At 34.1% G+C, this 25,687-nt stretch overlaps 1 long non-coding RNA gene across 1 annotated transcript; it reads left to right on the top strand.

Moving 5' to 3' along the window:
• The first annotated feature begins 5,127 nt into the window (after positions 1 to 5,127).
• Positions 5,128 to 5,523, top strand: LOC115034046. The gene is made up of 2 exons (XR_003839407.1): positions 5,128 to 5,386; positions 5,453 to 5,523. It is a non-coding gene; the product is annotated as an uncharacterized LOC115034046 (long non-coding RNA).
• Positions 5,524 to 25,687: the final 20,164 nt, after the last annotated feature.

Genomic DNA, 25,687 nt, shown 5'->3' with positions numbered 1-25,687 from the left:
TCTAATAATATGATTCATGTTAAGCCGTTAGGGAAATGTATAATAACAGTTAAAAGCTAAAACAAATATTAAGCTATAGATGCCACATTTATTATACTTAATTCATATATTGTTCTAGAAAAGTATAATTTTAAATGTAGGTACTTAACAGCTTTTTCTAAGTGAAACTTCATAACAGGGGGCACGCAAAAAAAGATTATTGTCCGTCACGGTCGGTTGTCACGGTTTTAATATTATTTTCAGCACTTATTAAAATGATCATATTGGTACATTAAAGTACTTCAGCGAATAATGTTGTTTTGATATATCTATAAACAAAATTGTAATTTTTAATAATAATTAACAAAATAATTAGGTTTAATAATTTTTTAACAAAATATTTAGTTGAATTAATTCTTTTTTGTGTTTGACATCACCTTTTGGGTCAGTAAAAATGTTTAAATTTCTACTTCAGCATCTTTTCTGGTTGGAAAGTGAATTTAGTTAGTAGTTGAATATTATAGGGGGGAGGTTGGTCAAAAGTAAAAAATTTCCAATAGTTTTCAAAAGCACCCGGATGCTGTACTTGAGCCTACGCCTTACAGGCGTTTATTAATAAATAAAATAATATCATTGAATTCAAATTTAACACATCCATTACATTTTACACTATTACCGTGACTTCTCTATTTATCTAATATACATTACCCTTTGATATATAATATATTAATATGGTAAATTATAATAAATCTATATAGTTGGATAATACCGAAAAACAACCAGTTTTCTCATGGTCGACGGTATAGATTGAGTAATATACGGTATATGGTAATTTATTAGAAATCTATAGTTGGGTAACATCGAAAAGCAACCATTTTTATCATGATCCACGGTATAGATTGAGTGATAATTTACTTCTAACAAATTCCTGTTAGTTGTCTTCGAAACCCATCGGTTCATTCCATTACGGCGTTACAGTAGATGGAATAGGTACTGAAAACTTAAGACTATGTAAATTGCATTTGAAAACATTATAGTTCAAAACAACCAAAATACTAAACAAAAAAATATACCTATTCGTAAAAAATATTCAGCATCAAAATATTAAACTATACATCCTTAAGTAGTAGGTTTAACCAAATAGGTGTGCGGACAGGGCATGCGTCTTGTGTGCCGTAATTTACAAAATATAATCGTTATTCTCCCTGATTAAATATCCAATTTCGTCCAAATTTGGACTCATAATATCTATTAAAAACCTGTGTTTAAATAATTTTTAGATGTTTTGGTCACAAAAAAAAAATATACATGATTAAAAACTTAATACATTTATCACTCTAAATCTAAAATTACCGACATTCAAACTAAAAACATAACTGTTTTTCATGATCACGATTTAATGATCTGTCATTTAGTGAAATAAAATAAAAACGTTCCAATATAGCTATTGGTAATAAAATACCTATAGGTTTTATATAAAAAAATATTTAATACAAATACAGAGTGATTCGCCAAGCATACTCAGTCTTCACCTTCATTTTTCATTTCATAATAAATCTACTCAATTCTACTACAATAGCGTTTTAGCATTTATTAATATTACATAAAATTGAAACCAATTGAATTATTCAACACGGACATTTATTTTTGTTAATCATTACAATTTACAGCACTGCTTGATTACTAATCAGGCTAATTAATTTTTATACAAACAATAGTTTTAACATTTTAAGAGTTGTAGGTGGTACCTATTGTATACGGTACATAAACTGTTCAAAGCAACGGTCACACCAGCAATTTATCGGCACTACGCACATCCGCAGCACAATACACGCCTAAAATTTTTTTTAATGTGGTACCAAAGTGAACGGCGTCTAGGCTTAACCGAGTTCTCAGTTATTACCACCGTGTCCTGCTGGCCCGCATTAATGACTGGCATCGCCACATGGGGTCCTGTTAGGGTCTCAAACTCTGTGCTTGTATTTCCAATGATGTTTGGCATGGAAATAAAGCATGTAGTAAGCTGACCTGCAGCGTCCATACGTATCTTGGCCTCAACTAAATCCATTTCATCTAGAGAAGCCATGGTACAGGAACGCTGTCTGGGTTTAACCGCCTTCACGGCTACCACAGGGTCCATCGTCGCAGCATCATCCAAGACTACACACGCGACTGGCTCTGCCACTTTGGAATCTGTCTGTACTGCCATTCCATACGGCGCTTGCACTTCTATTTCAGTGGTCATCACTTGAATGTTTGGCATTGAAAAATATCGTGTCGTAAGCTGACCTTCAGCGTTACCATTCATACGTATCTTGGCCTCAACTAAATCCATGTCATCTAGTGGAGCCGAAGAAGCCGTTATATTGGAACGCCGTTTGGGTTTGACTGTATTCACGGCTACCACAGAGTCCGTTGTCGCAACATGCATACCTTGCAGGTTAGGACAAACGACTGGCACACTGACATCGGTCGGCATTTTTGACTTTTCTGCAGTTGGATTTATGGTCGCGGACGGTGATCGTATTTTGTTTTCGCGGCTCATCACCTTAATATTTTGTCTGCAAAAGCAGCGTTTTTCCAGTTGACTTGCAGCGTGATTGACCGCACGTCTCTTGGCCAAATGTAAATGCACAGCGTTAGAAATAATTGAAGACATGATAATAATATGATAATAATTACAATTGGTTAGCTATAGATAATAGTTATAGACAATAATCAATTCGTTCCAATAACAAACATTAAAGTATTAAACAATTGTAAGATGAATGACGAATTCCATGGACACTTAATTTGTTTGTATTAGTATGTGCTGTTTGTATGACTTAAATAGATAAAATAATAATAATATTAATAATCGAATTTTACAAGGAAATAAAACTGTGTCAAATTATACATGTAGGTAAATTATTAGTCAAGTGATTTTTTAAAAAAAAATTAAAGAAAAAATGGATGCGAGCATGCTTGGTGAAACACCGTCACCTTGTATACCTACATTATGTATTTTAATAATTAATATTAATATCATGAAAGTTTATTGTTAGATGCAAAACCTGGGTGCATTATGTCATATTACACCCAGAATTTATATCTTAGAATGTATATCATACACTAAGGATGAACCTATTTCCGCTATAATTTGAAGCACATATTAGCGACAAGTCTCTATATTATATCAATAATATACTGTGAATACGCAAAAAGAAATTTGTATATAAAAAAAAGGTGGGCAAGTGGGTGTCGCTCTGCTGTACAGTAGGTTATAAGTGGGTCACTGTAATGGATGGTGATAAATTTTAATTCAATTATAAAATATCATTGTATAAGAAAAATGATTCTGAGCGAAGACGGTCAATCAGCCTATGATATTGCTAAGTATATTATTTGATGATATTATTGCGAATAAAGTAATTTATATACAGTCAAATTTGCTTATAACGATCGGATTCCCTAGGTCCCTTCGTTATATCCGGATCATAAAAAGCATCATGATTTTTTTGAAAAATTGATTTATTAAACACATTTTTTACTGTTTAATTTTTTTTAGGATTAGGTACATTGTATTTTAATATTCAAAGTATGTATTTATAATTTTTAATAAAAGTACATATTATATACCTAGTATGTGTTTACGATTTGTTGGAAAAATAATCTATTATAGTGGTTTGTTTATAATTTGAATAAGATTTTTTAACAAAATTATAAATATTGTTTAATGCCATTGATAATTCTGGCGTATTAATTATCACTGTTTACCGAAACAAAAGTACGCACCTGATCAATATAAAAATACATTTCCGGAATAGAAACGTATGCTATACGGTCGTACAAGACACATTATCTGTTACAGATAAGATTAAGAATTATCGCTTCGGACGAAAACAAATTTACTACACAATGTACATACATATTAATAATCGCTATTGGTGATTATAAAAACCAATTTTCGTTTCAAAATAACATCGCTATATCCGGATTACCGATATAGCCAATATCGTTATATACGAATAAAAGTACACATAACATATAAAACCAACCAAATACATTGCTTAGAATATCGTTATATACAGCATCGTTATACACAAATTTGACTGTTTAACCTATTTACGTGTAACTTTGTTTAACATATTCAATCCTTAGATATAAAAGTTGAACATTTTATAAATTTCAACTACAAAATAATTATTAAATTTTAAATTTGATAAATTTTGTCAAAATCCGAACTTTAAATGCTTGTAAAAAAAAAAACTGTGCCTATGTATTTTTAATATTTTTCAACTGCTATTGTAACAATATATCAGGAGCCTTGCATTAATTATTCATGCATTTTTACCCAACAAATAAACTTTTATTGACTTTTAGAAAAAGAAACTAATAAAATTGAAAACTAACAATGTCCGTAAACAGCCTAAAAAGAGTCAAAATATTTTCAAAATCTTATGGTGTATAGAAAATGGAAATATGAAAATTCAGTAAAATTTTCATGTATTTACAGTTATTTGTTTTTGAATAACAATAAAATAACAAAACAGCTACATGAGAAATCGAGTGAATACCCAATATTGTAAAATTATGAACTTCAAACTTTCATAAAAATTTAATTTGATTTGTTTGTAGACATTTTTTTTTTTTTGATAAAGGTATATAAACTTATGAATAACCTTGTATTACATTTTCAAATCTTAGATTTAAAAAAAAAATTTTTTATTAATTATCAACTCAAAATAATTTGCTAAATTTCGTGATTTTTCCGTAATTTGTCAAGATTTTAACTTTAAATGCTTACAAAAAAAACTTGGACTAATGATTTCTAATATTTTTTTAATGTCATTGTAACAATATAGTAGGAGCCTAGTATTCAATTTTCAAGCTTTTTTACCCAACAAATAAAGTTTTATTGACATTTTAGAAAAAGAAACTAATAAAATTGGAAACATGAAAATGGCTCTAAACAGTTAAAAACAAATCAAAATAATTTGAAAAATGTTACCGTATATAGAAAATACGATCGAAAAAGATACTGAAGTTGAAAATCAAAGCATTATATCGACTACACAGACACAAAAAAAAACACACACACATTATTGTAAAATCAGAACATAGATCGTTCCACCCCGAATCTAAAATAAAAATTGAACTGCATTAGGTATGTTAGAAAATTAAATAATGTATGAAGACTGAAATTGTTTTACTTTTTATTTTAGGCTATAGCCCAATTAAAAAAAATTATACAACTCAGTGAATGGTATTGACTTAATAGTAGGTCTTTTATTGGAAAAGCACAGCGAGGGTGCAATTGTAGGTCCGACGACACAGTGTTTAATTATTACTGACGGTTTTTATCAATACAAAGCTGGTGATCGTTTTTTCTACGATGTACAAGGACAACCCGGTAGCTTCACCTATGGTATATAAACAAATAATATTAATAGTAGGCAATATAAATGTATGCAAAATTGTAATTGTTTATTAGATCAACTGAAAGTGATTAAGGAAATTACTCTCGCCCATGTCGTCTGTGCTACTTCAAACGTAGACCATGTAAAAAAAGACATATTTAAGACAGTCAATCACAGTCAATCACAAGTAATTATAAAATCATTGTTATAAGTTTCTCATAAAATGTTGAAAAATGTTTGGTGTGTTATTAGTGTATTTCCTACACTCAAACGAAAATGTGACATGGAGTACTATTTGGACTTTAAAGACTGGATAATTAAATGGTCGACTAGAGTTATGAATTAATCGATTTAAGATAGATATTCATTGTTGTATTTAAAAATATATTATGTATATATGTATACAATAATGTATTAAGCACCTATATAATAATTATTATTTTTTCTTTTATTTTATTTTATAATAATAAACGGGTTTGTGAAACCCTTTTGAAAATGTATACATATTACATAATTACAATACATTCATAAAAGAGTAAAAAGTTTGATTACAAATAAGGTAAATTAGATTAGGTTTCTAAAGCTGATAAATATTAAAAAACGAAAAAGGATTAACAAATAGTAAAATTAAAGATCTATAGAGGGATCCTCATTGGCCATTGACATTAAACGCATAATAGGCTCATTTTTCATATAATTGCTCTGACATATAGGGACATGGAAAGGAACACTAGAACGGTTTTGACGGGGAGGGACCTTGAAATTCAGTAAGGATAATAAATCAGTAGAATCAACTTGACCAGACAACAGTCCCTTTAGAAACTTTACGCAAAGAATTCGCCTGCGTTCAGCTAGAGAGACGAGACCTAATTTAGCAGCAACAGCTGAATAGTCGTGCGGAGGGTGTTCAATGCCTAATAAGAAACCAGCAGAACGAAGGAACCGGCGCTGAACTCTTTCAAGTTGGAGAGAGTCATTAGCAGTATAATGACACTAAACAACCACACCGTATTCTAATATAGGTAGGTCGTACTAAAGTACAATATAGTAGTTTAAATGACGAGTATAATTTAAAATCCCTAGCCAGCCTGTTGATAAATCCATGAGTTTTCAAGGCCTTACAACATACCATGTCAATATGTGGGCGTGGAACAATTAAACATGGTTAATTTTTGCAAATATATGTACACCTATGAATTTGCAAAAATCATATAAGAATTAAATCCAAGAATTTCAAAAAATATTATAGATTTTAGAAAAGTTTTAAATTCACTAAATAAACTCTAAATTTACCGTCTGTTCAGGTATCCTCCTGCGTAATTACGAATCGTCTTATCCACATACTAATTTTCTAGTTTCTAAAAAATATTAGTTTACGAGTACATATTTGTTACAGACACAAAACAAAAACACGGAAAGTCGCTCTTCTGTATATTTAATGTATAGCGTACCATTGAGTATTATTGAGTAAGTCACTATTATGTATAGGCAGGTTAAATATACGTCAAATTTGAATTCAGTGAACTCAGTGATATAAATATGACAATATAAGAAATACAATCCATACTAGAAATGGTGGTGTCAGCCTCTACCTACTTCTAATGATATTTTATAATTTATTTATATTATAATATTTGAAATTTATTTTTAAATTAGTAGTAAGTACTTCAATACTAGCATTTAATGTTTTAAAGCACTTATCGCATTGTTTGGGCTGAGAACGGGACGATAAAGCCCAGGAGCGTGACGCTGGCACACGCAATTTTTATTTCAGCTCAAAAACCACATCAGTAATTGCTATATAATTTGTACAAATTTGTAGCCACAATTTCAAAATTAAATTATCTGAATTAAAATATGATGAAATTGTTGTTATTTTGTACCATTTGAACAAAAAAAACATAGAAAAGCTAAAACAGCAAGGCGATATTGGGTATATCCTCTAAAATATATAGACCAAAAAATAAAATAAAAATTATAAAAAAAAGAACCTTATAAAATCAATAAACATTCATCTTCCGCTCGAAATTTAAAATGTTAAATATAAAAAAAATAATTAATTTTTTTTTATTAATCAACCCGCGGTAACTTAGGCCATTGGGTGGCTTTTAACTGTGGGGGATGGTACTGTAGATTTAAACACGTGTATTTGTTAGTTTGGCAGATTTTTTAGTGGGCACCTGTAGGTATCTGTCATGTCCAGGTGGGGGATGGCGGCACTTCTTTTTGGACACCGTGAGTTGCCCGAAGAAAATGTTGCCCGCATCCGAGGTTTTGAACCGGCATCGGTGCGTGTCACAACCGACGCCTTAGTCCGCTCAGCCACTCCGCCCCCCCCCCCCCCCCCCCATTATTTATTTTATATTAACTTCATTCATTATTTATTTTGTAAGTCTTTAGCTATTAAAGTATTGAGAAAGATTACTGAAATTAAAAGCGAAATCACAATGTATAAATATTATTTAGGTTTACACACATAGGTACTCCTAAGTCCTAGATAGAAAACATTCATTTTTATTAATGTTTGAAGATTTTAACAATAAGTTATTAATATACCACACTGTAGTTTCACTCTAATTTATTATATATATTTTCACTGTCATCATTATAATAAATTTAATACATACAAATGTTGATTAGGTAGCTCATAATGAATCATTCACAAAACAAATAAATTAAAATAAATTAAAAATACCTTTTCTTGTATACCCACTATTTTATGTTTATTGTTTATATGAATGATGGATGTACAATGTACTTTTTAATCTAATAATAATTAGATGGTGAATCTTCTGGTGGAATACGCAAAATAGTGTCTTATTTTATAAGTATGGCCCGGTATATGATAACTAACTAAACAATGATTTCTGAAACGGGGGAGGAGGTCAATAAGATAAAATTACATAGCTAAATGGGAGGGGAAAATTGTAAAATTCCCCACCCTCTCAACAATTTTTACTTAGGTTGTAAAATATTTAACAATAAGGGAAAATGAATATAATTTGAACTGATGATTCATCATCTGGATCTAAATCGATAACTCATTTTGTACTTTTATAAAAATATGAAAGTAGAGTAGGTACCTATTATTTTTTCTTTTATTACTTATATTTGACTACTTGAGTAATATAGAACAGTAATATTATAAGTTAACAGTGCTTTTTCCAGTGGTTTCCAACTTTATCGTTACTTATTAATTTTTGAATTACAGAAAACAAAATCAATTTTTGTCAATTATCAATTTTGCGTATTCCAGCCCCTCACACCAGGTTATTTTGATAAGTATAGGTATTCCATGAATTTAAATACCATAGCACCGGTCGTCTGACGTCTTCGCGAATAAATCGCTTGGTTAATATTACACCGACCTCCACCTCCATCGGGGGCACTATTTAGGCCGCAACCGCCGCCCACCGTGACGTTCTAAATATTATCATACATACGCAATCACGTACACCACCCATATAATATTATAATACGCGTTAATCGGAGGCTCGAAAATAACGACCTGTTTAAAATATGCAAGCTCAAGTGTCTGCGGAATGGGCGCCGGTCCACGAACGCTGTGCGTCTAAATAATAATAATATAAATAACAATAATAATGATAATATATTCGGCGAGGATGCGGGCGCGCGAGTTTGTCGTCTTCGTCGCGCGCGGGCACGTCGTTTAGGGGTTGACCGAGTAATAAAAGTCTACGGAAAAAAAAAAATACCGAAAAAAGGTCATTGTTTCGCGTTTTCCGAGCGCGAAATTATCACCCTCGAGCCCGGTCCGACGAACGGGTTATACGCAGCGGATGACGTCACCGCACCCGCATCGACGCGGTGGAGCGCGCGAGAGAATGTTGCAGGACGGGGTGTGATGGTGAAGGAGCGAGTGGGTGTGTGACCAAGTGGGTATATGGGGAAGAAAGGGTTCGGCCGGTCGCCCGCGGCGGATATCCGAACTCGTGCGAAAGGGTTATGCGTTTTTTTTTTTTCGTCTCCTCTTCGGAGCGGTAGGAAAAAGATAAATATTAATAAAACGGTCTACTCGTCTGAATAACGGACGACGGCGAGGAAGGTTTATGCTGTTATTTTTTCCTCGGTTTTATTGTGTTATTATTGTATTTTTTTTATCTCGCCACACCGAGACGCGACACGTAGACCGCGGTTTTATTATCCCCGGCGACGAAGGCGAAGAGAGACGTCTAATCGACGGAAGGGGAAAAAAATTGAATAACCGTTCGAGCGTTAAGTTTAATACTGTCGTCTGTGGCCAATGTAAACCTATTTATTACGATGATAATATTATCATCATAATATATAAAATTCATGGATCAATACCTGCAGGTGACGACGCGTTTATTATAATTTTTTTATATGTGTTTAGAACAGTAAACGCCTTTAATGGATTTTATAGGCTCATAGTATAGTAGACTACCTACCTACAGATGTAAATCAAATATACATAGTTAATATTTTATATTAGTATAGGATTCAGGATATAGTCGAACCTCGGTATATCAAAATCCTGTATCTCGAGTCTCTGTACATTTTTTTTCAGTTATTCTCATAATTTAAATTACCTCGGTAACTCAAAGTTTGGAATTTTTTTTTTTTTTGGTCTCTTAAGAGTTCTCCACCTCTGTTTAATAATAACAACGACATTATTTAACATTATTTACAATTTTCAAGGTGCAAACAGAAATCAATAATAACTGTTTGGTGCAGTTCGTAAAGTATAAATATTTGTAAACAATATTTCATACTATAAAAAGTAGAGAGTCAAAAAACTTTAAAACTCTTAAGATTGTTTCCTAATATTAACGTTCGATTGACGGGTTAAAACATGCAAAAATATAACATTGTTAATGCATTTTTATATTATTATATTGTATAGAAATATAGAGGGAGGAAGTGATCTTAACGAGATACTAGGAACTTATAAAGAGATTATGAATTCCATTTCGGAACAATCGATCGTAGAATTTAGTACCTAAATTATACATTCAACATAAATCATTAAATTGTTTTATAAACTCCAAAATTATATATAGTTGTTAATTGTTATGATAATGGTTTAAATGTCGATTCATATTATATACAGATTATTATTGTGATTTTTTTTTCCAAATTTTTTTTACATACACCGTATTAGTTATATTGCATCGGATGAAAACCGTGGAGCTGTGACGAAGAGGGGTTTTCAAAACCTGGACGCTGCGATAAGTGACGTTTAGATGCCGGTCTAATTATAACTAATTGATCGAGATTCGCGACCGAAAGATGTCTGTCCGATCGGTCGCTACCCGCACATATAACTTTCTCCGCCCAATCCTTAAATCCAAACTTAGCTTCAAAAACCAACTGCTCATCTCTAAAGTTATTATAGCTCCTATAAAGCATCGTAATAAACGCCAAACAAAATCATCTTGTAACATAAATTTTGCCCACTAGAAGCAGGTGATTAGCTTACGACTGGATGTCCACGGTGATGGTACAATAATGCCCATTGTGTATGTCTCTAACCTTAACTTATACAACGACCTACATATTATTATCCCCACATTTAAAAATCACCAATATTATAATTTATAATATATTTCACAATAAACTATTACTAAAAATAAAATGACCAAAAATACCTTATTCCTTAAAAAGCATAATATATTTTATTACAAATCATTTTTCGAAAAAAAAAATTAAAATATTATTTTATACCCCAGAGGTGCTACTAGTGGTGCATTGGTGCCCCCTCTCTCATGTATTCGTGTACATTTGTTTCTGTTCATTATCCATCTAATTTGATTACTTTGATAGGAAACGTGCTAAATAACGGATTTTTTCCTCGGTCGATTAATATCCATTTGATCATAATATAGGTAACCGTGGCAATAAAATAATAACACATACGACGTTTTCCTTTTAAAACCAAAGCTATTTGTTTGATAATTATTTTAAATAATATCACCGCAGTCATAAATCGTCACCGATGCTGTGTAGTAAATGTCATATTATTATGACATATTATTACTGTGCAGTAATGACGCCGTCGTTTCCATGCAAAATATTATGCAGCTTTCATTGCGTATCTACCTATAGTCATTATTTATATTCATTTTTCGTTACTCGGTGAAAACATAACCGGCCGAACAAGAATAAAACGAAAAACGGAAACGGGTGTGAGAGCTGCTTGCGGAGTTAACAGGATTATTTTCGCAGCGTTTTCCCGGGGACACGTGACTTTGCGCGTTTCGCCCGCGGCGGCACGCGTATATTATGTAAATGGCCGCGCGCAATATTATCCGTAAATTCGTCGACAGGCCCACCTCTACGCACCGCCGCCGATGACAGCCGCCCGTCTTTGTGGGTCCCTGGGCAAATTTATTACCGCGGTACAAGTCACGCGTGTACCTACCGCGCACGGGGCGAACGACGAAAAATATATTACATATAATGTTATATAAGAGCGCAGCCAGCTGATTTAGAGTCATTTGAATGCCGAGTCATGGAATTTCTGTACACGAGCAAAAAAAAAAAAAACGCGTCTCTTAAAAAACACAACGAAAACATCTCGTTGTTATTATTATATCGAGCTCGTACATAATACGCGTGTATATACATACACACGGCTTTCGGTCGTATCAAATATTCATGGGACATCGAATCTCGTGCGACTGACGAGAGATGAAAACGAATAACGAGAAGTGCACGTATAAACAAGCGAAAAGCCCCGGCGCGGCTAAAAGCCCTACAAAAGACTATCCGCATATATATATATATATATATATATATGTATGTATACTCCTCGAAATCATTTCTCGTCTTACGCCCTCAGCTAACCGTAGTGTTTTTTTTTCATATTTTTTTATACATTTTTTCGGCATCGCTCTACCCGTAAGTCGGTTTACAATACTGCGGCGCGCGATATGCCCGCGCGCAGTACATATAATATTATATACGTATATATATAATATTATTATTATTTTCATAATAATATTTCACTCGATTTCTCTTAAAAGGTTCTCTCTTTCTTTTCTTTTTCGGATATTATGTATATGCGTCGCAGTGTTCGGTTTTTTTTCTGGACAATAAATTTTACCCTCGCCCACAACACACATATATATATATATATTATATGTATATATGTATTTATGTAATATATAGATACACGGCGGCGTCATAGCGCCGTTCGATTTATCGTAGCAAAACTTTTGCATATAACGTTCACGCGGCGCGCACGAGGAAAAACGTATTTCCAAAACGAAAGCTCTTAAGTTTCCGGTCCGGAAATGATCCGGAACTGCGATAAACAGCGTCAAATATAGCACGGGAATAGGTCGTCTTCCTATTTTACACCCCCACACCACCACCACGGGCACCCACCACATTGGCAATATCACACAGCATCCGACGCGCTGGGCGTTTCTTGTGACCTTTCAAAAACGTATTTCGTCGTCTGCTGATAAGAGAATAAAAAAAATAATAAAATAAAGACCGGCACGTAAAATGACCCCGCAGTCGAAACCTAAACGACGACTGCGATATCTCCTCGGCGTTGGTGTAATATCATAGCACTATAGATTATAGTCAAATATTTAGAGCTGAAAGGTTTCCACAAACTATTTTTTTGTCGATTCCCCCAAAACCGATTTTATATTAGGCGCGGGGAAATAGCTTCTAAACATTTACAAACCAGCGAGTCATAATGCAAGTGCAGTGTACTATTATGCTGTATGTGCTATGTATGTTTTTATATACTATTTGAAAATCGAAAATATCTACCTACACAAATAATGTTTTAAAGTTGATACGTACGATGGAGTTATATTATTATATATATCATGTGCCATATAATATACATTGTATGATACATTGATACAACTCCGTCGTAAGTGCGTCAACTTCAAAACACTATTTGTGTATGGTTATTTTCCATTTTCAAACCGTGTAAAAACATCGAATGATACGACAAAAAGTTTTTTTTAGACACATTTATTTGAAAGGGTTTAATAATAATATATGCCAGGAAATGTGTTAAGTCATAACGGCGCGAGTGTCGTCTGCTCAAATGAGGGGACATATACTTGGTGCGTTTAGGGCATTATATAATGTGTATAGAGATTTATCTTTTTACTTGTAAAAGGGTAAGTATGAATGAAAACATTCCATGTAAACAGAAATAATATATATTTTTTTTTTGAAATAAGCTCTGTATGGAAACGTATTCAATATTCTGCCGCTGCAGCGGTTATGTGTCATAATTAATCCCCTTCACAATAACGCGCTGTACCAATATTATTGTAATATTATATTATTTTCTCTGACGATTTAATCGTTTGAATCCGTTTCTTACTCTTCGGATTGAATTCCGTCGATAACGTATTATGTTATGTATATGTCACGTTTTAAATATACGTAAGATATCCAATTTAAAGACAACTCCGTTTTCCCCAATCTCTACGGGATGAACCATTTAACGAAAGACTCTTATTATTTTGTTATTTCAGAAGACGTTTAAGTTTTGCATAACTTTAAGTCGTTACTAAATAATATTTTTACCATTTCTTATCGTCATAATTTTTTAAGTATTTTACTCTTTTGAATAACAACATACATTTTTAGTTTTTAGTTTCGTATCCTGAAGTAAAATTTTTCGGACAAGTATTTTATTAGATACAACTGTTTTTATAAGTAGGCATTTAAAGTTTAGATGAGTGGAGTGGTAGATTAACATTTTACAGGGTACGTATCTAGAGGTAGGTACCTCTTTACAGCTGCAGTACCACTCTACTCAGCTCATCCATACTTTAAATTTTAAATAATAATAATATATATTTTGTAAATAATTCCGTGTTCTACGTCATAGCCTATAGGTAACATAACTTACAGTAGGTATTAGGTATATGTATAGATAAAGATAAAAAAAATACTTAAAACTCATATCGTGTCCAAAATTCGATTTTTATCCATCGAAATATATGTACTCTAAAAAATATACTGCTTTGAAATAAGTAATTACAAATGCATATTGCCGTTAAAATAAGGAATAAGTTTAAAAATTATGACAGTTATTATTCATAATTTTTTAGAAGATAGGTATATATTTTTTTTTTTGAAAAATGTTGTTTTTAGCGACTTGAAATTTAGGAAAATAAGTATTATCAAAAGCGTTAGTAGTTTTTGAAATAATGAGTGTCTCTTGCGTTAAATGGATCAACTGCTGGTATATCCTTAGGTAACCTACGCGTTACATAAAAATAAAACGTTACCACGAGTTTTCTTATATTAGGTATAATAATATTACGGTATACCGATTAAATTTAAAATAAATAATAATATGTATCGCCACCCGCGATTTATCAGTAAAAGGCGCAGGGTAGTAAAAAATAAATAAAAACAGATCGGTGCACTGATAAAAACACAGTCAGTTTTGTTATTTGCGGAATTCAGCACAAGTATATATTTATATATTGTTCATTATTTACCGGTATGTATATTTTTTTCACGTGCGCAAAACTCGAGGGGGGGAATATCCGAAATTATTATCTCTTTCTCTCGCGTATTTATTTATTATTATTTTTTTTTACAACTATATATACTGTCGCCGAATGTCGGAAATTTTATTGCCCCCCGCGACCACCCAACCACGACTGATGAAAATAATACCACTCCTATATATATAATATAATATACGTAATCGAAACACCGAGATCGTATCAAATTTTATTTAGAACGCAAGCAGTAATATGCAGTATACGTATAATATTATACTCCCCCGAAATTATACTCTTTCCCCGGTGTCATTATTATTTACAAATTTCTTGTTGCAATAATAATAATAATAAAAAAAAAAACGTCGGTACACGTATGCAATAAAAACGTAATGGGCTTTATTGCGCTCGGTATATTGTAGAATATATACATATCCATGTACTATATACATAAATACATTATTAATAATATCTGGCTTGTAAAAATATTTTCATGCAAATGATATATCGTGCGTGCTCTTGTTGTGCGTTATGAATTACGCAAAGTGGTAATGCTCGCGGAAATCCCAGTCATTCGTATTATATATAAAAATAAAAAAAGGAAAAATAAAGAATATAAAATATTTTGTATAAATCTTTGGGGTTTTTAATATCAATGCGTAATAAATTTCTAACTGTACACACACCCACGCACCGCATTAATGGTCCCCTCGTTCGAGTGGAAGCAGTCAACTGGTGAGTAATTTCGGTATTGATGGAAATTATAGATAACGCTTCGTCGTCTTGGCTTTTAAAAATGCATAGGTACTCGCTGCAGCAGTGAACACAATAAAATAATGAATTTGAATACATTTACGTTGGGGAATGCGCACACGCGTTCCACACCAATATGGTTCTGTATACAGTATATATACCTATTATACACTTGAGCAAGATAACACAAAAAGAAAATAATAATCGTACACAATCAGAAAATGCTGTTTCGTTATTATTGTTAAAAAGAAAATGTTTTCCAATTTACGCATCTTATATGTACCTACGTCGTATAATTGCAGGGCTGCAATTTAAATGCACAAAAAAATTAATAATAAAAAAATAAAAATCAATATGCAAACACTAGAAAACTTTTACTTGTCTGGCAGCCAGTCGTAAAACAGTATGACTGATTTACGAATGAAGATAATTAATATATTTGTTATGTTATTAATATTTAATATGTCATATTATAGATTCTGAGCGGAGCGAGGAAGCTATATTGTTTTTACAATGGTGTTTATTTTTTTATTTTTATATTGTATACAAAATTTCTTCCAGAAGGAGTGCTTCGATTTCAACATATTATAGTACCTATTATCTTTTAGTGAATTGGATCAAGATGGTACTTTAGAGAGGTCATTTTTCAATTTTCTCAATAGTTATTTAATGCCATGGGAAATACCACTGAAAAATTACGAAAAAACGCTAAAAATGGGATTTTAATTTCTAAAACGCTTTGCTTATCACCATAGAAACGAATAAAAAATTATAATATTATAATATTAATTCAACTTACATGATAAAATAAATAATAACAATATAAAATATCCAGAATGACAAACCGTCTCTGCTCAGAATCGTTTTTCTAATACAATGATATTATATCATTGAATTCAAGTCTAATACAATCCATTATACAATGACCCACTTGTAACCTACTGTACAGCAGAGCGACATACACTTACCTGCTTTTTTATCAATACGTTTTTTTTTTTTTTTTGGTTACAATATTTACTTATAGAATCTGTAAATGTGTTTTTTACAATAAGTACACAAGCGCTGTGAAAGTTGATGGGTTGGAGACTTGAAGGAAGAATCCATCCAGTGATGGAACTATTGGAACTTCTTGACAGATTCTTATTAATAAATAAAGTTCATTTTAATTTTAAAGAATTGTGTAATTATATTTTATTTTCACCAAAAAATATGAAAAATGCTCTTAAAATCTGCAACGTGCAGTTGAAAAAATGCAAAGGGAAAGTTTTATTCTTAAATTCTTTAGTGTAGGTACCTGGTACCTGTATGAAAAATGCCGTGGTTGGAAAGAAATGTATTAGGACATTTAGAAAAATGGTATTTAAACTTAAATCCACGCATTATACTCGTATACCAAACATCGATTGTATATTATTTACGATACAATAACACGCGTTTATTATTATAATATAAATTACATACACTATTTATATATATTATAATAACCGTATTTAAAATACGTTCGGCGTTCACGGTGCGCGCGTGTATACTTCATTAGTTAAACAGCCCCCGGGGACCGGTCGTCGATCACATCGCCATAATATGTATAATGTACATGAAACTACCCCTTCGTCTACGCGGCGAGTCCGCACGTATATCACGGTGCAGCGTATATAATAATAACAATAATAATTGTATTACCGTAATGGTTTTTCGCGAATATCTCAATTTCGCTGCGTTGTTATAAGGTCATCAGCAAACAATATGCGCGTCCCTTTTCGGTTTTCGGGTAAATCATTCTTCTCCCACCCACATCCCACCCCGCCGTCCATATACACGCGAGCACACGCATCAGCCGCCCACCCACCCGGTTCGCAAACAGGACACGGATTATATAAGCGCGCGCGTGTAACACCCGATATATAGGTTTTGACCCCGCGATATAATTTAATCCTTATTTTAATTCAAATCGTAATGGACCGAAACTCCCGTATATATATATAGGTATGTACATATATAGTATTAATAATAGGAAGTGCGAATACACGCAATAATATTATACATTATACTCGCTGGTCTATCATATCCCGACGCAAGCACTCGACCCACATCCGGAGTGCGAGTTTAACACCCTGCACCATTCCCCGTGTCCATCCACGCGTACGCGTATAATATGTACCAACGTTATATAATATGTTATTATGTACGTGGAAATATTGTTATTCGCATCGTTAATGGTCGCGTTAATACCGCGTTATATTGACACTGACCGGAATCCTTCGGGGCACCGCTGCCCCGCAGGGCGTCGGACATCATAAAACGAGGAATATTCGTTTTCATTTGGTGGGATTACAACAATACGTTATTATATTAATATACACTTGAACGTCAAATCGGCTACACGCATAATTTTAGCGCAGCTAAGTGTTTTAGGTATCTACTGTAGATGTCCGGAAAACAATACCTATAATTATATAGTTATTTTTGATTTGTTTTAGCATAGGTTATATGCATTAATTATTACATCATACTGTTATTATAAATATTATTATTGTAAATGTAGTTGATTTCCGTAATAAAGAATATTATTATTATTATCATTATATGATAGAGGCATAACGATTTATTATATTATTACGCCTTGTAGGTACAGTTGTACAGCATAGAGAGTATAGTGGCTCATAATTCTGGTGATCAGAGGTTTTGAGAGGCTTGAGAGAGAAGGCCACGAATAAGAGGGTACAATCTTTTTAGATTTTATATTGTATCAATATTGATTTTACAATGATGTGTGTATTTTTATTTTCGTGTACAAACTCACGAGACTTTTTCTTGTAGAAAAAAGAAATAATGTTTCGATCATCGTCTTTGATGGAGGATTCTGGTAGAAAATTGGATCTATAGTTGGTACATTTAACAGGTAAAGATTGAAAATTCTCAGCATTTATTTTTTTAAACAATCGGAAAAAAAACAAAAAAAATCAAATAAGTACGAACATTTATTAAAATTTTAATATCATTATTGAAATAGTTGTTTGGTGAAGTTCAATGTAGCTGACACATTGATCCAGCCCAGTGTGCTACAGACCACAGCAAAACTAGCACTCCCGAACCTAGTCACAGACCGCAGTACGCAGTGAGTAAAATGTTCTACTAGAACATAATAGTATATAATATTACACAAGTTTAATCGTATAATACGATGTATAGGCAGTAGACAACATTTTCTTTTACCATCGAATTTATATGCAGGTATTTGCGCATTAAAGCTTTGAAACGACAAATTTCTGTAGGAGGGGAAGGCCGTTAAAAGTTTCACGCCTTAGTTCGAAGTCACTCCGCACTGGCTTGCAGAAATGACGTGGGTGCAACTGCGGCTTATGTACGCCTGTTTGACGGATATTAAACGCAATGCGTTTAGTGCGAAACTTAGTGCCGCGAAATGGTCTCGATGAGTCTCGTCAGTTTTATTGTATACTTGTGGCGGTGAATGCTGTTGGCGGTTAATTGATAAACAGCGCGTTAAAGAAAAAAGAATAAATAAATAATCGTTAATTTACGTTCACGCACACCTACGCATAGGAACGCGAGGGCGGACAATACCGCACCCGATGAACTGTAACCGTATCGACGAGTAATCTGGTAGAAAAATATAAAAAAAAAAAACCGCCCGAAACGGAGACCAAGGTGGGCTAGGGGGAGGGGATTGGGGGTGAGAGAGAAACCCATTAAAGATCGAACACCCGACACCTCTCTTCTTATATATATATATGTTACCACTATACACGCGGAAACGCGATAACGCGACTCGAGCGAGAGGAGCTCAAAGAGGCGCCGTCGCGGAGATACCGACGGAAGTGTATACGCGTACGAGAGTGCGGGGACGCAAAAAAGTAATAATAAATAATAATACGCGGAGGAAGAAGAAGAAGGAGGAAAAAAACCGCTCGGGACGTTTTTTAATTACACCCTTTGAAGCTATCAAAGAACTCGGTAATCGGTTAATTGAACCGCCGTGCAGACACATTAATGTTTCATGAAATCTCCGCGAGGACTTATGTGCGCATTAATAAAGGAAATATTCCTTTCAAGTCGACTCGAGTTTTTACCACCACCTCCACGCCCGGCCTTTTGTAATTTTCGCACCCGGTGTACACGGTGTAACCGAATAGCTTTCGCGCCTCTTTTGTGCTCCGGCGTTAAATTCGATTTCGCAGCTTTAATCACAGTACTCGGTTAATACACGCGCGGAGCCTTCAACTCTGGCGAAAATTAACTGTCAACTACTCCGCTCTTGGATTTACTGGTTTTTTCACCCCTCCACCTCCCCCCCCCGCGGTCGTTTCTGTGGGATGTCGTTTTTGTATGTATTATTCATAGAAACGTCGACGCCACCGCCACCGACCCCGCCCCGACCGTTTACTAAAATGTGTGTAATAACACTATAATATACCCGCGTTACAAGTGCATTACAATTATTAAGTGCGATCTTTAATGAACGCGCAGGTTGGTACTATGTAATTATAATGTCGAGTGTTTATAGACGGGTCGGATTACACGGCGTCTTTAAGAATTTTGCATAAACACGATTTTTTTCCGAATCCGATATTCCCTTGGAAACCATATTATACAATTTAATAATTAATCAGGACAAAAATTTAATGAATTTAATATGCAGAGTGTTTGCCCTCGTATATATATACGCATAATCCGCTCGCCCGCTTTATATTCCTCTATACTCATCGTCGCCTCCTGCAGACTAAACTTTAAAGCGCCCCAAACGGTTTGAATATTTGATGCAAAAATATATATTTTGTAATTTAACTTTTAATATAATATTTACACTAAGATTAGCTCTATATACAAAGTTGGTAATTTTTAACTATCGCAAAAAAACAATTATAGTTGATTTCGGTTCCTTAAAACTTGTACGCATATTATGTTAATAAGTTATAGGTATAACTCATCAAAAAAGAGTAAAGACGACTCCTAGATTCCCTGTATGCCTAACTTTCCGGCGGTTCCGACTGTCGATTAACCTGCTTTTTACCTGGTTTGAGCGCCTAAAAGATAGAACTCCTCATTGCAAATAATTTTATAAGTAACGGAATCGCTATTTTGGAAAAGAAAATATTACTATAATATTATTATCTATATTCTTAAAGTTTCCGTCTACATCGTATACTGCCATCCGGTGGTGTAATTGTAGGTGGTAAGAAGAGGCACTTGATCACACGTACATGGAGTTGCCCCCCCACTTTTACCTATCGACTCCGGATAAATTGTAAATCCATTGTAAATAATTGTAAATTCATTCCCCGAATTTGTAAATCATCTAAAAACTTAAAAATCAAAAAACAAAATAAGGGGGCCAAGTTTACGTAGCCCCCCCCCACTTTCACCTACCGAATCCGGACCAATTGTAAACAATTGTCAATCCATTGTAAATAATTGTAAATTCATTCCCCGAATTGGCCCCCCTCATTTTGTTTTTTGATTTCTAAGTTTCCAGGTGATTTACAAATTCGGGGAACGAATTTACAATTATTTACAATGGATTTACAATTGTTTTGAATTTGTCCGGAGTCGATAGGTTTAAGTGGGGGGGGGGGGGCAACTTCATGTACCTACGTCTTGATCACAATACTTATCCGTACATTTAACTTGTATATTTATAAAATTAAACTATTAAATGGTGTTAAAAATTGTTTTTTTCTTCAAATTATAACACATAAAGTAGGTACATTTGTTTCACGTCTCTCCTGTTGTATAATATACGTTGTCGCATTATTTGGGTTACAAAAATAATCCAATAATATAATTTTATGAATTATGCGATTACAAAATTATCATCACGCTATTTTTTCAAACAAGAAATGGTGCCTTTTTTATTGCTACTGTATAGAACTATTTATTAGATATTATAATATTTACTCAAGTACTTTAATATTATTTAACGATACGGACCCCCCGGTCCTACCTACGGTTTGTGTATAAACGATAAAATGAGTTACAAAACTTGTGTAAAAACAAAAAATAATCAGAAAATTATTTCGATCTTGGTGAATAAATTACATTTCGCCCTACCTAGTTTTAAATACCTAGTTACGTATCACCGCTGCTATACTAAATTATCAAATGTACTCGAATGAAAATCGCGGGTCTCGGATCCTGACTAGACAACACTTTGCGTGAGCTCCAGGTGACGTTGGGTATTTTTTAGCCGACGGTCGTCGCGCTCGAATATGAAAAAAACGCAGAAAAACCAGCGAAGGAGGACCTCCGCTCGTTGAATAATGATATTATACAAATGACGCGCAATAAACTCACCGGGCCCACATCCCACGCGAAAACAGATAACGGTTTACAACTCTACCGTATATATAGTTGCTGCGACTACACCGCTATCACTATACCACGGTATTACCGCTTACCATATAGATACTAATATATACCTTTAATACGCCGATGCCGTTTTATTTTTATTATTATTATTTTTTTCCTCGCAACAATATCTCTCCCCGGGGTAGTAATATGCGTGTACGCGTGTGTGTGTGTGTGTGTGTGTGTGTAATAGCACCCTTTACTTCCTGTTCGACATATGCGTGTATACCGTGTGTGTGAGTTTGTGCTTCGATCGAGCCGGGTTGCATAACTAATTCCGTTTAATAGCGCGCTCGTCGTAAAACGGTACGACGCGACGACTATACGCGGGATGCACTACGCGCACGGTGCTCCGGCGCTTCCGGGAAGAGGGTTTTTCTGGTGAAAAAAATAATAATAAATCGCGAGCGAGGGGCAGCGGGCGCGGAAAGAGTGTCATAGAGTGAGCGGCGGCGGTGGTGGTGTAGAACACCTAAAAAATAAAATAAACGAAAAATACGCTCTTTTTTCGTGAATAATTTATTAACGCACGGTGCAGGCGGCGGCGGCGGAGGCGAATCCGATTTGAACGTCTGTTCGGTTTTATTTGAATATATCACTATTACTCTTGTCGCCCCGCACACCCGCGGACCCGCTGTTATTTTATTGTATACACGCGCGCGCCGGATGCCACCGCCGGAGAAGAGCGTGCAAATGATCGTCGCGACTTACGATTCCGCACCATCGAGCAAATGGCGAGCCATCGTCGTAATATAATATATTATAAGCATTATAATGATATTATTGTGTGTATGTATCGGGTGTCTGTGGCGAATCGCGTACACACACACACACACACACACATACTCACACAAGGCGATGCGTATTAGAGTTGTACGGCTCGGAGGCGATGCAAATTCGACGAAAACGCCATTCAGGTCTCCGCGGGGGATGAAGTGCACCTAGGGCGCGTGTGATTTCTCGCGTTTATCAACTATCATACGGAACAACAACAACAACAACGACGACGACAACGCATCCATTTGTTAAGGGAGGGGGTGCAGTCGTCGCAGTGGTATAATAATAATGTTGACGTTTTTTGAATTTCGCGAAATATACATCCCTTATTCGCATCATACTGGCATAATGGCATGCAAATATTAATCCTAATGGCGTCTCGATAAACATCGCATTTCGTATATATTGTAATAGTAATAATATGTATACATAAATAATAATAAAAAACACCGCGTGTGTATGTATAGACGTATAGTTATATTATTATTATTATTATGTCGATGTCTCATCCTCTCCGTCTTGTATATATTATTATATTTACTGTTTACGAGCATAAAAAAAAGTTATTGTGGGATATCGAAAAACATATTATTATTGTGCTTTATATAATATTATGATTCGCGTATTCTGTAAGTATATTTTATTCGAAATAACATAATCTTACACGTCATGAACTGATTAGTGATTACGTATCATCACATAGGTACTAGTGTACAACATATAACCATGTCTTTCTCATCGATAATATTGTTTTTTTACTAATAATTTTCTAATTCTTGTTTTCGCTAAAAATCCTCTTTAATATTATTAATTTAAATTAGGTACCTATTTGAAAAGTTTTACTTATCGGAGAGATTTAAATTACGAACCGCGGGAAATTCCGCAATACAACACAGTAGCTGGTAGACGGATATAATACTTGGGAGTATATTACATAATATACCGAATCAGTGGTGACTTCTATAACACGCGTATTGAAAGCCTCTAGAACCCCTTACAGATTTATTTAATTGATAAGACCGTGAATCCTTTCAAAGGCGAAATATACATTTAGACTATATATCATTTCAATTTTGAGTTCAAACGCAAACGTCGTGAGATGGAAACACTTTGATAGATTTATCATATACACAAATCTAAAGTCACATAGTATTGGTAAATAATTGAATTGGCATTCGCTATGTATTAAGTACAGTTATAGGGAAATTTGTTGATTTAATTCACTTATCAGAATGTTAACGGATTAATCTTTTTCACGTAGAGGTACATGTTAAATATGGTTTTCAGGTTTTTGATTATGGCTTATTTTATAACTACATATTTTATACTTTTATTTCAATATTATATAGGCCAGTTATAACTACTGCGACTGATGTAAACATACAAAAAGCAATTAAAAAACTTGTGTAAATTTGGTCCCCCACTACCTCATAAAAAAAACCACTTCCCAGTTTCCTGTTCCACATTTTCTGTTTTTTTATTTGTAACTTACTATGATAACCGATATAATAATTTGTGGTGCCCAACTTTTTAGAATTTACAACTTGTGTAACAAATAAGTTATCCATTTCTATACTCTATTCAGGCTAAGAGCGGAAAAATCACGCGGGCAGGTACGCTGTCATTAGCTACAGCTTCGGCACCCATCGTTATTCGTCGTAACATTCGTCCACCTGCAGATCACGTAACCCACCTGCGCGAAATCAGACGCGTTTTTGTCGTACTCTTTTTCACACTTAGCCTGAATACTGAATAGAGTATAGGTATAATATATTATTTCGAATTTTGTGTTTCTCTGAACTACGAAGAGTGAGTTGAAACTACGTCAAATATGATTTACCGTGCACAAAAAATAGAAAACACATAATATAGGTACAGATTGTGTAACAGAAAGACGAAAAATGAAGAATATTGTATGTTACGATTGTAAACAATTATGAAAATTATATGGATAAACAGTAATTAAAGATTTACTTATATCTAAAAATTCCCAAAAAGAATATTTTGAAAAAAAGTTATTAGGTATACGTTTTGAATTAATTTAATTCAAAAAAAGTAATTATATTTTAAGAAACTGTTAAATGTTTTTACCAACGACATTTTTCTTATAATTAGATTTACAAAATGGCTATTTTGAATTTATTTTGAATTTATTGACTAGAACAAAATAATATGTGTTCCAACATATTATATTCACTTATATATAATGTATATGATATTAATAACATAACATACGAGTCCTGACAAAGAATATAGTAATATATCTAATAATATAGTACCTAAATCGGTTCGGCCGCGGCGAGTTGAAAGAATCGCCCGCACGCTATGGCGTTACTGCAGCAGACAAGACCACGTCATCATTTCAATAATGGTCTGCATGACGTATTGTAGGTAGGTATATAACACACACTCATGCGTATATATTAGATATTATAACACGGGTAACCCGATAGAAAAGCGGTATACGGTTACGCGTAGAATCCCGTCATTCGGAATATTTATGATGGCGGCGCGGGCGTCCGTGGCAAATTGGGTTTATTGGACGATTATAATATTAGTGGGTGGTGCGGGGTTGGTGGTGGTGGTGGGGGGGGGGTTGGCGGACGAGGCGCGCCGTCAAGAAAAAGCCGAAGGTTTTTCCTAAACACAAAGTGTCCGACACGTCTTTTGATTTATGATGCGAAAAAAACACCCCTCCACCCCCGCCGCCGATACGCTTCGGCCGAGGGCGGTTGCTGCAGCAGCAGCGGAACTTAACACTTAGTGCGCGACCACGTACCGGCGCGCGACGCGGACGGATGAATGATGAACGTTGTAGGTCCACATCGGCGGCGGCGACTATTTGTCATCTTTTCCTCGCGGCGTTTTCCTCGAGGTATAATAATAATATGTATAATATTCTCCAGCCCGGTCGTGTTTTTCTCTCTCCGATATTCT

This window comes from Acyrthosiphon pisum, chromosome A2 (genome assembly GCF_005508785.2).
Source record: "Acyrthosiphon pisum isolate AL4f chromosome A2, pea_aphid_22Mar2018_4r6ur, whole genome shotgun sequence".
Taxonomy (NCBI): Eukaryota; Metazoa; Arthropoda; class Insecta; order Hemiptera; family Aphididae; genus Acyrthosiphon; species Acyrthosiphon pisum.
The sequence above is the reverse complement of the archived record's forward strand: the minus strand, read 5'-3'. Positions and strand labels throughout refer to the sequence as shown.